General features: G+C 44.0%; 1 pseudogene; it reads left to right on the top strand.

Annotated features, from left to right (window-relative positions):
* The first annotated feature begins 8981 nt into the window (after positions 1-8981).
* LOC132407250 (uncharacterized) lies at positions 8982-13819 on the top strand (annotated as a pseudogene).
* The last annotated feature ends 459 nt before the right edge of the window (positions 13820-14278 follow it).

Below are 14278 nucleotides of genomic sequence, written 5' to 3'. Positions count from 1 at the left end.
TGTAGGGAGTCTGTACGTCCTCCACGTGGAACGTGTTGGTTCCATCCGGATTCTCCAGTTTCCTTCAAAGGACATTTCAATAAGTAGGTCACTGTGAATTTTCCCGTGATTAGGTCTGGGTTAAAATCAATAGTTTGCAGCTCGAAGGGCTGGAAGGGCCTATTCCATGCTATATCTCTAAATAAAATATAAAATCCAGTGAACTTTTCGTCAATGGTGACTCCTAGGATGTTGATGGTAGGGTCTTCACAATGGTATTATGTGTTCATGGTTAAGAAGATAGAATGTGTTGTTGGAGATTAGTAAACTGGTTGATTATTTGTTTTGCAAAGCTATCCTTACAGATCATTTCATCGCAGAAAAATGTCAAGGTAATAGATGAGGAAAGCAATAACCGAATGCAGACTATAGTGTTACATTTGCTGAGAATGAACAGGCAGAAAGTAAAGGCAGATAACAAATGGCAAGGCTATGAATGGTAAACTGCATGTCAAGTATATCTTGTTGTATCAGAAGTCTTTCCAATAGTCTTATACTAGCTGTCCTTAAGCCTGGAGGTACATGTTTTCCAGCTTTTGCATCTTCTGCCCAATGGGAAGGAGAAGAGAGAATGTCGAGGGAAGGAGGTGTTAGCAATTATGTTGGCTGTTCTACTGAAGCAGTAAGAAATGCAGACAGAGTTCATGGAGGGAAGGCTGGTTTTCATGATGCGCTATGGTGCGATAACAACTCTCTGCAGTTTCTTGCTGTCTCAGGCAGAGTAGTTGCCACACCAAGCCATAACATGCTTTGCTTAGATCTCACAGTGAAATGACTATACAAGTTGGTGAGGGTCATTGGAGACATGTCTAATTTCTTTAGCCCTTGTCTGGCATTTCTGTTGCATTGGTGTTACTTCTCACTTACCAGCCCATGTCTGAACATGGTCTAGGATCTTGATCTATGCAGTCATCAGCTGCTCCATCTCTGAAGAATTATGAATGGAATTGAAAATTGTGCTGAAAGTTGTTGGGCCTACATCACTGCCCTGAAGAAATACTGTAGTGATATCCTGGAGCTGGGTTGAGTGACTTCTAACAACTACAACTGCTAGGAGTTAGAGAAATGGGGCAACAATCAGAAATTACATGGATAGCGGGAGTTAATAAAAATAAGAATCAGTCTTCAAAAAAGAACCTTTTTAACAGGCAGTGGTCAGGTTTGAAATTAGAAGGACAGTCTTCAGAGCACAGGCTGCTGACTGACAGCCAGAGGACAGTGAAAAGATATGGTTTGTAAACTGATATCATCATGAGACTTTCGTGTATGCATCAGTCAAACAAAAGACAATGGGGGTATGGTAATTAGCCTACATAACAGGACTACCCGACTGTCTGGGTAGGCCACAGTCCCTGCCAGCTCTTGGGCCGCAAAATTCATGTTCTCATACCTCAACTACACTCTATCTCCTTTGGTTCAGTCCTTTCCTACCTACATCTGCAATACTTCTCACGCTCTCTATCTCATGAACTTTCAATTCCCTGGCCCTGACCGCCTCATTTTCACCATGGATGTCCAGTCCCTATACATTTCTGTCCCTCATCAAGAAGGCCTTAAAGCTCTCTTCTTCTTTCTCAATAAAAGAAACAAGCATTTCCCCTCCACCACCGCTCTCTTCCATCTGGCAGAACTGGTTATCACCCTCAATAATTTTTCCTTTGACTCCTCCCACTTTCTCCAGACTCAAAGGGTAGCCATGGGCACCCATGAGGGTCCCAGATATGCCTCCTTTTTGTTCATAATTTAGACCAACCCTTGTTCCAAGCCTTACCCGATAACGCTCCCTAACTCTTTCTCCACTACATTGATGACTGCATCGGTACTGCTTTATGCACCCATTAACTCATCAATTTTATCAACTTTGTTTCTAACTTTCACCCTGCCATTAAATTCACTTGGTCCATTTCTGACACCTTCCTCCCCTTTCTTAATCTATCTGTTTCCGTCTCCGGAGACAAACTATCGACCAACATCTTTTATATACCTACTGATTCCTACAGATATCTTAACTAAACCTTGTCCCACCTTGTCTCATGTAAAATACTCAATAAAAAAAGTTTAATAAAAAAAACTATTCATTTTTCTCAATTGCTTTGTCCCTGCTGCATCTGTTCCCTGGATGTGGCTTTCCTTTCCTTTCCTTTCCTTTCCTTTCCTTTCCTTTCCTTTCCTTTCCTTTCCAAGACTACAGAGATGACCTTCTTCTTTAAAAAGCAAGGTTTCCCTTCCTCCACCATTGATGCTGTCCTCACCCAGATCTCATCTATTTCCTGAACATCCATGCTCAACCCGTCTTCCCAATGCCTTAATGGTAGTAGAGTTCCTCTTGTCCTTACTTACCATCCCATAAGCCTCTGCATCCAGCAGATCATTCTCTGCAACTTTTGCCATGTCCAAAGGGATCCTGCCACCAAACATATCTTTACCTCTCTCCTTTCTCCCCTTTTTACTGGGATCACTTCCTTCATGATTCCCTTGCCCATTCATCTCCTCCCTCACCTCTGTTCAGGGCCTTCCAGATGAGGTAACAGTTCACCTGTGAATCTGCTGGGGTCATCTGTTGTGTCCGGTGTTCCCGATACAGCCTCCTCCACATTGGTGAGAGCACCTCTGCTCCACCCACCAAAAGCAGGACTTCCCACTGGCCAAAATTTTATTACTGGTTCCCATTCTTGCTCTAATGTATCAGTCAATGCCCTTCTCTTATGCCATGTTGAGGCCGCCCTCAGGGTGGTGGAATAACTTATAGTCCATCTTGGTAGCCTCCAACCTGATGGCAATATTGAGTTCTCCCTCTGGTAAAAATATCCCTCCCACTCCCCTCTTCTTCTATTCCCCACACTGGCCTCTTTTCTCTTCTCACCTGCTTATCACTTCCCCCGGGTCCCCTTCTTCCCTTTATCCTATGGCCCACTCTCCTCTCCTATCAAATTCCTTCTTCTCCAGCCCTTTACCTTTCCTCCCCACCTAGCTTCACTTATGCTAGCATCTTCCTCTTCCTTTTCAGTCTGAAAAAGGATATCAGCACAAGACGTCAACAATTTTAAGTTACTTTGTGCCATTGAAATGTAAGAAAGTGAGTTTTATAAAACAAGATTTAAGGCTGAACTGATTATTTTGTTATTTAGCACATCAAATATTGACATTGATATATTTTCTCTGTCAGTCAATGGTTGATGTATTTGTAAGTGCTGAGAAGCAGTGCCCACAACATTAATTTTGTGTGTCTTGGATTTTTTTCCTCAAGCTTCTGGACCATCCATGCAACACACTTTTTTCTCAAGAAAGGTGTATTTGAATATTCAGAGATATCTTGTCAGTTAAGATGCACTCCTGGTATAAATATTTAATTTGATGGAAATAATTGTCTGTCCTCAAGATACTGAAGTCACCTAAGTCATTGCAACTACTGAAATTGTATTCAAACACCTGCTGTTATCTTTGTTTTTAGAGTATAAAAACTGAATGTACTTTGAGTTCAGAGAGATTCTCCAGAGATTCTCCAAGAAAAAAACTCTTCCAGAATCCCTGCCTGAAGCACTGAATAAAGACCTTTTACATCTACAGCTCTAGTCTCGTGTGGCTCATTCAAAGTCAAAACACGACCATCTATGTCTGTGCAGGTTCTGACTCTGGTCAGTGAAGTTTGTTTCACATAATGCCCATTTATTTTACTTAGTTGGAGCTTCTTGATCAAATTTTGTCTTGGATTTAAAAGATTAATTCTGGAATCCAGTTCTGTTTCCAGATCAAGGCTGTGTTAATGTCTGGAACCAAGCAATTCTGGTAAAATCAGGTCTGGGCAATAGTGAGCAAATTATGGGAGAGTCCAAGCACTGTTGATTATGTCTTTCATCACTTTGCTAACGCTTGGGATGAGACTAACTTGTCTGTAACTAGGCAGAAGGGACTTTTAAGGAAAGATATAGCTGGGTGATATTCTGCATTGTTAGGCAGATGTAACTGTGCAGGAACATTTTGGCTAGAGCTGCAGCTTGTTCTAGAATGCAGTAATGTTCAAAGTAAATTTATTATCGGGGTACATACAATATATGTCACTATATACTGCCATGAGATCCATTTTTTGCAGGCATTCACAGTAGAATAATGAAATACAATAGATTCAATGAGAAGCTACACAAAGACTGGCAAACAAAATGTGAAAAGAAGACAATTTGCACAAAAATAATAAAACATAAGTATAACAATAAATAAATAAATAACGCTGAGAATGTGAGTTGTACCGTCATTGAAAGTGAGTCATAGGTTGTGGAATCAGTTCAGTGTTCACATTGCAGATGACCTCACCTGCTCCCTTAGTAACACCTCCCTGAGCAAGATGGCACAGCAGCACCTTCACTTCCTAAGAAGACTGAGGTAAGTAAGGCTTCCCCCTCCCACCACCATTTTAACTGTATTTTACAAGAGCACCATTGATAATGTCCTGACAAGTTGCATTTCCATCTGGTATGGGAACAGATGAGAATCGGACCGGAAGTCCCTACAAAGGACAGTGAGAACAGCTGAGAGGATCATAGGGGGTCTCCCTACCGTCCACTGGGGACAGTTATCAGGGGTGCTGCATATGCAGGTCCTTATTATTATTAAGGATCCTACCCATCAATCATCCAGCATCTTCTTTGACTTCCTACCATCAGGCAGGAGACTACAATGCAGCAAAATAAGAATGGTCAGGATAAGAAACAGTTTTATTCCCAACACCCCCCCCCACCCCCCCCCCCCCCGGCCATTAGGCTTCTGAACTCCCTGCTGCATCGAATTCAAAGTGTCACTGGTTAATCTGTTCCATACCTTACAATATTTAATATTAATATACTTTACTTTGTTGTTTATGTATGAATCATCTGTAGATTATATCCTCACCTTCATAAGTTATCATGTGTTATGCAGACTCCTGCACTTTACACCCTGGTTTGGAGAAACATTCTCTCATTTCTATATACATCACATAGTTATATACATTATACACATGTATATAGTTAAATGCCATTAAACTTGACTTGTTGAGAGGAGTGAAGTTATCCATACCGGTTCATGAGCTTGATGGTTGAAGGATAAGAACTGTTCCTGAACCTGGTGGTGTGTGATCTAATGTTCCTGAACCTCCTGCCCAACGTCAGCAGAGAGGAGAGACTGGGGCCCAGATGGTGAGGATCTTTGATGATGGATGCTGTTGTCTTGTGGCAGTGCTCCTAACAGATGTGTTCAATAGTGCGGAGGGTTTGCCTGCAATGGATTGGGTTCTGTCCACCACTTTTTATAGTCTTTTCCATTCTCATCACAAGGTGAGATCTCATGTCGTTGTGTTATCTCATAAGCTGTGCAATATCAGAATTTTCTTCATATCATATGGAATAAATTAGATGGTTTAAGACTGCCTCTGTGATGACAGGAAACTCAGGCTGAAGCTGGAAATATCTCTACAGCACTTCTGCCTGAACATGGTTGTGAATACATCAGACTTGCCTTTGGCAATCGTATACTGGGCCCCACCATTGTTGAGCTTGGAATGTTTTTAGAACCTTCTCCTCGTATTAAGTGTTTATTTGTTAACATCACATACCTACTGACATGACACGACTGCAGAGCTTTCACCTGATATGCTACTCTATAGAGTTGCCTAGCTCTGCCTTTTTCACAGGTTTTGCTGTTTTGCACATGCATTGTCTTGCATCACAGCTTTATGTGGCTAGTGTCTCATTTTTGGAATGGCTATTGATGCACCATCAATAACTCTCTGAGACGTGAGGTGAGATATTGGCTTTTATTGACTGGAAGAAAGAACAAGCAGCAATTGACCACCATGCTACATCCTAGAGACTGAGGGCAGAGCTCAGGCCCCAATTGCCTTTATACTGGGGTCTGTGGGAGGAGCCAGAGGAGCAGTCAGCGTGGGGGGGGGGGGGGAGCGTGTCCAGACATGTATATGTAGTTCACCACAGCTATAGCAACTTCAAGCAGGTTCTTCTGTTTTTTTTCCATTAATCCTCTGCTTTACTGTAACAATGAAGAGAGGACACTGCATTCACAGGCTGTGCTAATGCATTCAGCTGTTACTGATGGTCCACAGGATCAAATGGTGTTGGATCTGTTCCGAGTTGATCCAGTCATCCTAATTGGGATGCCACACTACACAATGATAGGTCATTTAAAAATGTAAGGTATAAAGAGTGTTTTTAATTTTCTCGCAACCAATTTCAAGACTATGCACACAAATTGCTGGAGGAACTCAGAAGGTCAAGCAGCATCTATGGAAATGAACAAACAGTTGACGTTTCAGGCTGGGACACTTCTTCAGAATTGAAATGGAAGTGGGAGGATGCCAGAATGAAAAGGTAGGGGGAGGGGAAGGACACTGGCTGGAAGGTGATAGGTGAAGCCAAGTGGGTGGGAAAGTAAAGAGCTGGAGAAGAAGAAATTGGACAGAAGGGTAGAGGAAAGGGGGAGGGGTCACAGGGGGCAGTAATATGCAGGTGAAAAGAGGCATGAGACCAGAATGGGGATAAAAGAAGAGGGGCAGGGGAAGGAAATTGTGTTTACCAGAAGAAGAAATAGATACTCACGTCAGCAGGTCAAAGGCTACCCAGACAGAACATAAGGTGTTGCCCCTCCACCCTGAGCACAAGAGGCCCTGGACTGACATGTCAAAACCGGAATAGGAATCAAAGTTAAGATGTCTGGCTATCAGGAAGTAGACTCACATATTTTTATGCTATGAAGTTATTTCAAACTCTCTGGATAATGTGAACATCCTGAAATGATAGGACTGTAAATCGATTAAACAATAAGGCAGAACAATACGAGGAAACATTGTCATCAGACAAAGATTTTTGGTGTTTGAATTCAGCTTTATGAGAGGACAATGAGGAAGAGTTGGTGAATTGTTTAGGTGTGTTACAACAATAACGCAGATGCTGGAAATCTGAAGTACAAACAGGAAATGCTGGAATTACACAACAGGCCAGGCAGCAGCTATAGGAAGAGGAACAAATTTAGCACATCAGGTCAAAGAGCTTTTGTCTAAACATCCTCATCTTTTTGGGCATTACCACAAGAGGGAATTCTAATGTGATAGGTCTCAGCATATCCTTCGCCAACAGTACCACATTCTTTATCTTCCATTTATCACTGACCACCAAATTGTTCCCTTAAACATCTGTAATGTAACAGCAAACATCCAATCAACATTCCAAATCCAATTTATTAATAAAGTCATGCCAAGTTGCAAGCCAAATTAAGCTAATTACCTTTGGTACATTTCCCTTAGCATCTGGTTACCATATGTCTTTGTCCATCCCAGTGATCATACAAAATGTTAACTCAGTGGATGCAAAGCTGACGTAAAGCTATTCATTATTATTTGGTGTGTTTGACTGATGAAGACATTATTGGCCAAGCCAGCACCTACTGTTCATCCCTTTGAGCTAGAAGTGTACTGCTGCCTTCAACTACTGCAGTAGATGGAATGCTACGATTTTAATCCTGTGACAGTGAAAAAATAGATGTTTCCAAGTCAGGAGGAGTTCTGAGCAGAACTTCCAGGTGGTCTTGTTGCCCCCCTATTTCTGCTGCCCTTGCCCTTCTTTGCAATAGAAGTTTTGATGTGTGGGATACTTTTGTAATGGCCTGGGTGACTAATTGAAAAAGAAACCTTCCTCTGCTCTTTCCCTTAGTTGCAGGTTTGGAAGCTGCTGCTATTCAATTCAGTTCAAGTTTGTCATTCAACCATGAATGAATACTTAGGCATATAGCCAAACAAATGGGGTCAAGGTGCAAAACACAGTACCAGCAGCCACATACAAGATCACAATCTTGGAATAAAAGAGTCCCAACACACAACGCCACCCCACCGCCCACCCCGCCGCAACATCACAGGTTGAGGACAGTCCAACACACATACAAGTCAACAAGCCAATATAAAACAATATGAAAAAGATACAGTGATGCAAAATATGCACCTACGTAGTCCAGAGCCCTCCTGCCCAGTGATACCATCTGTCGACACTACCCCACCCAGACACCCCGACACCCAGACAATAGGTGCCACTGCGGCTCTGATGTCCAGTCCTCGCACATACAAGCACATACAGAATACCTGTAAAAATACAATGACACAGAATATGCATGCATATAGTCTAGATATCCCAGCCCACCGAGATCATCTATTGACCAGCCCCAACGCTCACCCCGATACCCGACGCCCACTGGGCAATGCTTCGGCCTTGAGATCCAGTCCTCCCATATCCATATTGAATATTAGTAAAAACAGAACCACACAAAGATATTTGTAGATAGTCCAGACCCCCCAGTCCATTTGAAATCTTCAGTCGACCACAGCTGTGCTATGCTGCCCCCGGTAGAGCACGCTGGCTCGGATGCCTCTTCCCTGGCGGCTGAAAAGCAAGCAACCACACAGCTTGAGGCCCGAGTCCATTGAGTGCAGCTAAATAAATCTGCTGTCAGCCACAACAGAACTTACCGACCGATGCACCATCAATAACTCTCGGAGACTGGAAGTGTATGAGAGGCTTTTATTAATAGCACGACATCTCAGGGACTGAGGGAGGAGCAGTGCCCCAATCACCTTTATACAGGGGTCTGTGGGAAGAGCCACAGGAGCAGTCAGCAGAGGGGCGTGTCCAGACAGGTATACATAGTTTACCACACCAACTTACCTTTTGCCGAGCGAAGCCCTGAGCAGACAGCTCCGGCTCCCTTTCGGGATGCTGCGCCATACCAGCCCTGGTGAAGCACCACGGCTTCATCCTCTCACCCCGGATGACAGTAAGCAGGCAACACCATGGCTTCAGGCCTAGTTCTCGAACCACTGAAGCCAGGCTGCTCCCCCTCTCTCATCCAATAAATCAGCGAATTGATCTTGTGATGCCCAAAGGGGTCTTGCGATCACAAGAAAAGCGACCATGAAGGCCACTTGCTATTTGACTGTAAGCCTCCATTGACTTTGGCAGCAGCACATTGTGCAGCCCCTTCATTATCTCTGCCAGTGAGCAACTCACTGAAGGTGCAGATCTGCAGTACTTTGAGTTCTCAATAGCAGGATCTTGCAATCATTAGAAATATATTTAAGCAGAATGGTAGCACCTTTTGTTGAACCCATAGAAGCCACTGCGACCGGTCACACCACCACTTTGCTGGAAGCTGGGGGAGCTTAGGTGAGAAAGTGTCGCTACAGGGGGCCAGAGTGGCGGGAGTGCCAGTTAGCTGCCTTGTTCTGAATGGAGTCAATTTCCAAGTTTTGTTGAAGCAGCTTTCACTAAAATAGAGAATGTACCATCACACTGCCTGCTTGTGAATCGGTTTTCAAGAGCCATGAAGGAGTAACATGCCACAGAATATCCAGCCTCTGAACTGCTCTGGTAGATATTATATTCAAGTGATTAGTCCAGTTAAATTCTTATTTCCTTGCAGAAATCAGAAGTCATACAATAAAAGCACAACTATATCCAAGACCATAGCTGATTCATGTCCTGTGGACAATAAAATAAGTTTTGTGAGTACAGTCACCAATCTGATTATGAAAGAGATGTGAAACTACCATAGTTGTATTTGGCTCTGTATTGAATCTGAAGGTGTGATACATGGTACTGAAGAGAGACCATGTTCAGCGTCTCTCTTGCTGAAAATAGTTGTTGCCAGGTATGTACGTCACCAATGATACGTGCCATTTAATGGCCCATCTGCTAAAGTCTCTGGGTTTTGCAGCATGCAGACATGGACACTGACATTCCTGAATAGTTAAAATTGGAAGAGAGCATTGCACAATCATCAATGAACAGACCTACTTCTGACCTTTAGATGCAAAGAAGGTCATTGATAAAGTAACTGAAAATATTGAGCTTCAATACAGAGGAGAGCAGATGGATTTGGAGAGGAGCCCCAAGCTAGCGTGACTACACAGCGACACCAGATTATTGATAGCATATGTTGTACTTTATCCATCATGAATGGTCACTCATTTAAACTGCTGTCACAAGTAGAAGTTGCCCAAAATTATTTACAACAAAAGTGAGATTATAAAACCATAAAACAAAGGAGCAGAATTAGGCCATTTGGCCCGTAGAGTCTGCTCTGCCATTTCATCATGGCTGATCCATTTTCCCAATCTCCTGCCTTCTTTCCGTTTTCCTTCAAACCCTAATCAATCAAGATCAGTCAGGCAAGATTTTCCCTTAAGTAAACTATGCTAAATTCATCCTACTTTAACACTCACCTACAAGTACTCTGAAACCTCATCCTTAATGTAATGCCCTAGTTCATAGCTTTACTGTTATGCTATAGGTATTTCATTTTGCAGCTCCATAAGAGCTGTTTGTTCTGCTTTCAGCCTGTTTGGGTTATTGTTGAAGATAAGAGATAATGTGGAATGTCTGCCATCCAGTTAGCAGGAGATTTTCTTGATGAGGTACAATAAGGTTTGTCATGGGCTTTTGTTCATCAGGAGATGAAGAGAGAAGATTCTGGAGAGAACTGGTCAGAGCATACAATCCAGTGAGAGACCTGTTTGTTCGAGATGGATTGTGAGCGATTTTCGGAAGGTAGTGTGGGTGTTCATGCTGACCGAGGGCCCAGCGCATGAGTGACAGAGAGGTTCAAGATGAGCTCCAACTTGTGCACATTTGTCTGCTTAATTAGAATGGGCTCTTTGCTTTTTGCTATTCTTTATTATCCCTTTAGTTAAGAGTCATAATATTAATTCCTTTAATTGTATGCAATATACTGCCTATTATTTCATGGCACTAATTTGTAACAGGGTAGCAAATTAGACAGCATGCACACAAACTGGGTTTTGGGGTGGGATGAGCTATCTCAATCTCACAAGTTTGGTGGGACTCGTGTCTTCCCTGGACTTACACAGCCAAGGAAACCACTACCACTAATAGTGGACTCCTACATCTTCCCAACTACTAAAGTCAGGCTAACTCACAATTAATTTCCTGTCTTATACCTCGCTCCATTCTTAGATACTTGCAGTTTTACAATCATCCAGAACAATTCCAGAGTCTAGTGGTTCTTGAAAGATATAAATATTATTATACTTATAAGTATTATAAATGCTTCCACAATCTTGTCAGCTATCTCTTTCAAAACTTTGGGATATAGTCCATCTCGTCCAGGTGACTTATCTATCTTCAGACCTTTCAGCTTCCGAAGCACCTTCTCTTTAGTAATAACAACTACAAAAACTTCTGCCAGCTGACCCTCTCAAATTTCTGGCATTCTGCTGATGTATTGCACAGTGAAGACTAACACAAAACACTTATTAACTTCCTCTGCCATTTCTTTGTCCCCCATTACTACCTCTCCAGCATCATTTTTCAGCAGTTCAATATCCACTCCCACCTCTTTTTTTCACTCCGGCACCAGGACCCAGCGGAGTACCCTACAAGGTGTACATGCACTGCCCGGAGCTTCTCAAGATTCTTTGTAAGATCCTGCGGGTTATCTGGTGCAGGGGGACAGTGGCAGACCAGTGGAGGTACACAGAGGGGGTCTGGATCCCCAAGGAGGAAGATTTGTCGAACCTGGAAAAGTTCAAATCCATCTACTGCTTAGCGTGGAAGGGAAAATCTTCTTTAGTGTCTTGTCCCGCTGGATGATGGACTTTCTCCTCAGGAACATTTACATCGACACTTCAGTGCAGAAGGGTGGAATTCCTGGAGTGCCTGGGTGCCTGGAACACACTGGAGTAGTCACCCAGCTGGTCAGGGAGGTGCACATGGGGAAGAGAGACCTGGTTGTGCTTTGGCTAGATCTCGCCAATGCGTATGGGTCAATACCCCACAAACTGGTCAAGTATACACCAGATCAACACCACATTCCCAGAAAGGTCAAGGACCTTATCATGAACTACAATGGGAACTTCAGACTGAGAGTCACTTCTGGAGCTATGACATCAGGTTGGCATAGGGTGGAGAAGGGGATTATAACTGGGTGCAAAATCTCTGTTATTCTCTTTGCCCTTGCCATGAATATGATAGTCAAGGCAGCTGAGGCAGAGTGTAGAGGCCCGCTGACTAAGTCTGGTGTTTGGCAGCCCCCAATCGGAGCCTTTATGGATGACCTCATTGTCATGACAACATCAGTTCCTGACAGCAGGTGGATCCTCCAGGGCCTGGAAAAGTTCATCGTATGGGCAAGGATGAGCTTCAAACCAGCTAAATCCAGGTCCATGCTGTTGAAGAAGGGCAAAGTGGTGGACAAGTTTTGTTTTACCTTGGATGGCACTATAGTTCCATCTATCACCGAGAAGCCAGTCAAGAGCTTGGGGAAGATCTTTGACTGCAGCCTCAGAGATGCAGCTGCCATCTGATCAACTTCCAAGGTGCTTGAGAGCTGGCACATAATGGTGGACAAGTCGGGCTTACCTGGAAGGTTTAAAGCTTGGATTTACCAGCATGGCAATCTACACCGAATCCTATGGCCACTACTGGTATATGAGTTGCCTGTGACAACTGTGGAGTTGCCAGAGAGAAAGATCAGTAAGTACCTTCGAAGGTGGATGGGCAGTCCTTGTAGATTGAGCGGTGCAGCACTGTACGGAAGGTGCAATAAGCTGTGACTTCCCTTCAGCAGCCTGGACGAGGAGTTCAGGGTTTCCCGCACAAGAGAGGTGTTGCAGTGCAGGGATTTCAAGGACCATAAAGTGGTAGCAGCAGGCATCCAGGTATGGATGGGTAAGAAGTGGAAGGCACAAGAAGGGCTGGTGATAGCAGAATCCTGGCTGAGACAGAGGGTACTGGTGGGGACATTGTCAACTGGGCGAGTGGGCTTGGGCTCCGTCTCACAACCTCGCTATGACAAGGCCAAAGGCAAAGACAGATGCCAACTAATTCTGGAGGAAGTGCAGGCTGGTATTGAAGCAGAGAGGAATAGCAGGATGGTAGGAATGTGGCAGCAGGGAGCATGGACAAGGTGGGAAGGTGCGCTGTTGCGGAAGATCTCCTGGTCTGACATCTGGCAAGCAGAACCCCAGCACATTAAATTTATGATCCAGGCTGTCTATGATGTCTTGCCAAGCTCTGCAAATCTCCATGTCTGGGACAAGAGCGTATCACCAGCACGTCCTCTTTCTCCAGGAAGAGGATCACAGGAGCAGATCCTTAGCAGCTGCCCTAAAGCCTTGGGGGAAGGTCGCTACCAATGGCATTATGACCAGGTGCTAAAGGCAGTGGCAGAGAGCATTATGGTGGCCATGACCACCAGAAAACAGAGTGGTGAGAGGAAGATCATCTCCTTTGTCAGAGCCGAAGCACAGCCCCTACGTCAGCCCAGACCATCATCATCATCAGGCCTGCTTAGCACCGCAGCAGATTGGCTGCTTCAAGTTGATCTGGGGAGGCAGCTGCAGTTTCCTGACCAAATAGCAACATGTTTACTGAGGCCAGATGTGGTCCGTTCTTCAGTGTCCTCGAAGCAGGTTGTCCTCATTGAGTTGACAGTTCCCTGGGAGGACCACAATGAGGAGGCAAATGAGCGGAAGCGGGCCAGGTACCAGGAGCTAGTGGAGCCGGGCTGAAGGCAAGGCTGGAAGGCTCACCGCGAGCCCATCAAAGTAAGGTGCAAGGGTTTTGCCAGCCGCTCACTCTGCAGAGTCTACATCCTACTTGGCATCACTGGGGCTGGCAAGAGCAAAGTTATCAGGACCATCACAACGGCCGCTGAGAAAGCCTCCAGATCGCTATGGATCAGGAGGGGTGATTCGTGGCCCAATGCTGCTGGGTCACAAGCTAGGGTCTGAACAACCCCGGCTGAGAGGGTATATGATGTTGAAAGACCCGAAACACCCAACAACCCCAGGTTACATCACTGATGATGTGTCCCAGTGCATCCGTAGGATGCACCTTAGAATTATATATGAAAAAAAGACGTCTGGTATCCTCTTTTATATTATTGGCTAGCTTACTTTCATACGTCATCTTTCAAGCCAAAGGAGAATCTGTTCCTCTATCAACTTGGTAATCACACACTCAGAACATTTTATGGTAAGTAAGACACTGATAGCTCATGATATAATGTATAACTGTGCACTTATCTTTTGTTACTTCATTTTTAAAAAGTAATAGAATCTTTATGTCCATTGTTAGCATCTGCTCAGAGGAAGTGAAGAAAGAATGTAATGTATGGTCTTTTTCTGTTGAACAGTGTCAGAACAGCCAAATTAAATCCATTGTGATTCAATGTTGTAAACCAATAAAAC

This window comes from Hypanus sabinus, chromosome 18 (genome assembly GCF_030144855.1).
Source record: "Hypanus sabinus isolate sHypSab1 chromosome 18, sHypSab1.hap1, whole genome shotgun sequence".
NCBI lineage: Eukaryota > Metazoa > Chordata > Chondrichthyes > Myliobatiformes > Dasyatidae > Hypanus > Hypanus sabinus.
This window is presented reverse-complemented; position numbering and strand designations above follow the sequence as displayed.